This window comes from Sinocyclocheilus rhinocerous, unplaced genomic scaffold, assembly GCF_001515625.1.
Source record: "Sinocyclocheilus rhinocerous isolate Xijiao unplaced genomic scaffold, SAMN03320098_v1.1 scaffold112, whole genome shotgun sequence".
Classification (NCBI taxonomy): domain Eukaryota; kingdom Metazoa; phylum Chordata; class Actinopteri; order Cypriniformes; family Cyprinidae; genus Sinocyclocheilus; species Sinocyclocheilus rhinocerous.
In genome coordinates, this window is record NW_015644008.1 from 1,093,941 (window position 1) to 1,097,689 (window position 3,749).

Genomic DNA, 3,749 nt, shown 5'->3' on the forward strand with positions numbered 1-3,749 from the left:
TGATGGTATATGGATTTCTTATCAAAAACTTTCAAGGTTTGTTTATATAAAGAGATAATTGGTTTGAGAGAAGTATTATTTACTTGTGACCAGGTTGTCAAACAATAAGTGATATGTGAGAAGATCATCGAATGCATAAACATCTTCGCAGCCTTAGTTGACATGCAGCTACGGGCATATCTAAAATTTGCCAAATTGAACTTAATATGACTGCAAACCTTCTTAATGTGCATTTTAAAAGTAAGATTGCTATCAATTTATACACCCAGATATTTAAAATCTGAGACAACTTGTAGTCTCTCCCCATCTATGACTACATCTGACTCCGCACGGCAACTTTTAGTTTTACTGAAAAACATACATACAGTTTTTGACACATTTAGTTGTAAACAATTATGTTTTAGCCATTCCGTGATCTTTAACATTGAACTTGTTAGCTGATCAGCAGCTTGAGCTGCACTATTAGCATGTACAAAAACTACTGTATCATCAGCATACATCTGAATGTTAGAATCTAAACAAAACTATCTATCTATCTATCTCTCGCTCTCTCTCTTTATATATATATATATATAAATATAAAATGCCATACAGGGACTTCCATGGAGATTTTTGAGTGACGCATTGAATTATTGAATCACTGTTTTGAAGACAGACAGACAGTTTGAACAAATTGATTCACAGGAATGAATCAAACCCTCGTAGTATTTTTGATTACTAAAGATGAAATTGTGTGACAAAAATCTGTCGTATCTTTTGCCTTTAGTATGCTAGCATTGGAGCATATGACTAGCGTCATAGACCAGTACACTTCACAATGACCTGTCGTACTTGGCAGAGTCAGATAAAGCTGATGGGTTCTAGGCTGCGTCATGCATCGTACTAACCCTGTGGAAACCGGAATGTTTTTTTCTCTCTGAGCATTTAAAATGAGTCACAATCATTGTGCTCAGATTTTAACTAGTACATCAAAGACTCACATTTTTAAATAGTCTAGAATCAGAACACAAGAATAGAAAGACAGCATGTTCTCTTTTGCATGCAGGATATGACATGTCCACCTTCATCCGGAGGTACAGCCGCTACCTGAACGAAAAGGCAGTCTCATACAGACAAGTGGCTTTCGACTTCACGAAAGTAAAAAGAGGGTAAGTCTGTTTTCTAAAGGGATAGTTCACCCAAAAATGAGAACTCTTCATTGAATTGGTTGTCTGTTTTGTTGTCAAAGGGCGGATGGCGTAATGAGAGCTATGAATCTAAACAAAAATTTGGCAAATCATTCACATAGAAAGAAAATAAAAGTGGGCCCAAGATTGAACCTTGCGGGACACCTGCTGACAAAGAAACAACACATGATTGATAGTTCTTCACTCTAACCAACTGAGACCGATGTATTAAATATGATTCTACCCATTTAAGGGTGTCTAATGAAAAATTAAATGTATTTAATGCTACTGTATTATGATGCTACGCAACCTAATTTAGCTAGATAGAACCCAAATGGAGAGACATGTGTGATCACATGATAATTTAACAACCAAACAGGAAACAGGAACTAATTACCATAAAAGGACAATAAGAAAACTCTCCAAATACTAACGTTTCATCAGTACTGCTCCTAGTCCTTACACAGAGACTGATGGAACTGACATTGGGATTTATTAGGAGAAATGACGGAAAAGAGTACAATCTGAGAGAAAAAAAAATACAGCGTCTCAAATATAGAGGAATCAGATACATAGACAAATAGGACTTTTTCAGTTTTCAATCTGGTTCTGCGAAAAGTCTCAGAAGATTCACATGCAAAATTCATACTGTGTTCATTTGAAGTCCTGCAGCAAACCAAACCCTATCTTCCTTATTTTCAACATAAGACTGCATGGGTGCAGTCATCTGTAACTTGAATGAGGATGTTCTTAAATGTACACCGTACTAGTGTCATTTGCTTCCAGTTGTTTCACCTGTACAACAGTATATTATGCTACTTTATATTGCAAACTGGTATTTTTTATCTTAATTTTAATTTACTGTCATAATCATAAACACACTGGATTGTATCACAAATAGTCTTATGGTTTACTGCACTTTGTTATTCCTCTAGTTATTTTCATAGCAGCTAATGAATCAGAGGTCTCACGCCTTTACAGAAAATAGCTTACTTACACATAGCAAAATAAGGTATGGTGTTCAGTCTCAGACAACTGCAGTTTAGCTGGAGTCAGTAAACTAGTCGTCCTTCTGAAGCAGAACTCTATTCCACCAGTTTGTCTGAAATAATCAATATTTTTTGTGATGTGAGTCTGTCACGCCACTCTTACTCCATTGGTCTCTATTATCGCAGTAACTGATTTCAGATAATCCCGCCCCTAAACAGACTTTGAAAACAAATGGGTTGCTTTACATGTCAATCAGATGGTCACTTCCAATCAAGCAAATGCAAATCTCATGAGAGTTTAGCACAATCTCTCTGTTATTTATCTAGACACTCAAAATTCCTCCAGGTCAATGTGAGAAGAGCCTGCGATCTCTAATTCTGTGACAGACAGAAACGCTCCTCTCTGTGCCACCTGAAAGAGAGAATAGGTAGAAAGATATGACAACAGAACAAAGATGCAAATATGAGTGTTAAACAAGTCACATAAAGTAGATTTAGGACACACTTTAAAAAAAGATTGTTAAATATGTTGCTCATACTGTATTTTAATGAATCTGAATAATGAAACCATTCTAGCTTTCAATACCCCTTGATCATTGGTTCAATTATTGTTTTATTATTGTTGTGTTTTAAATTTTATAGTCTTGTTTTATTTATTATTATTTCTAAGTTTTTATTCTATTCTGTATAGCACTTTGGTCAACTTCGTTTGTTTTTTAAATGTGCTTTATAAATAAATATCGTATTGTATTGTATTGTTAATACTAACATGTTCTTCTCAGTGATGTTGTCTGTGCTGTAAGGAATGGGAAATAATTTTTAAAGGGGTCATGACATGAGAAACCAAATTTGCCTTGATCTTTTGACATAGAACAGGTCTTTGTATGCTTAATACATCCTGCAAGTTTCATAACTTAAAAATGTCCTCATCATCAATAAAAAAGCATTTATGTAATAACACTCAGAAAACATCTCCTTTTGGACAAGATTACGTCACCTGGCCACAGTCATTTGCATATGACCACCTCCAGCGCAAGACAACTACACCTAGGATTCGAATAGGGCACGTGTTGTATTTTACAGTAGTACTAATAAAGAAAACGCAGCAGTGACAAGCGTGCAGCAACCTCAACACTTCTTCCTTTTTATTTCTTCCTTTTTCCACCTCCAGGTTATGAGTGACACCTAGTGGCAGCATGTTAACATAACCTAACACATGTTAACATAACATTTTAAGATAACACAACAGCACGCATCCCTTAATTACTCACTGTTCATCATAGGGAAAAGAGAATCTGAAAACTGTGCACAGTGTGGCCTGCCAGAAACAGTTGAACATGTTTTAATTCATTGTTCAAAATATAACAGAGAAAGAATTCAGTTCATAGAATAATTAAAGGCAGGGTAAGCGATTTTTAAAAAACGCTTTAGAAAACTGATTCGGGCCGAATAGCAAAACACACTTGTAGCCAATCAGCAGTAAGGGGCGTGTCTACTCATGATGTGGAGGAGAGAGCGTTCAGTCCGAGCCGAGCGACAGAAAGATAGAGAGAGATGGCGGATAAAAAACAAAAGAGGAAAACATCTGCGGAAC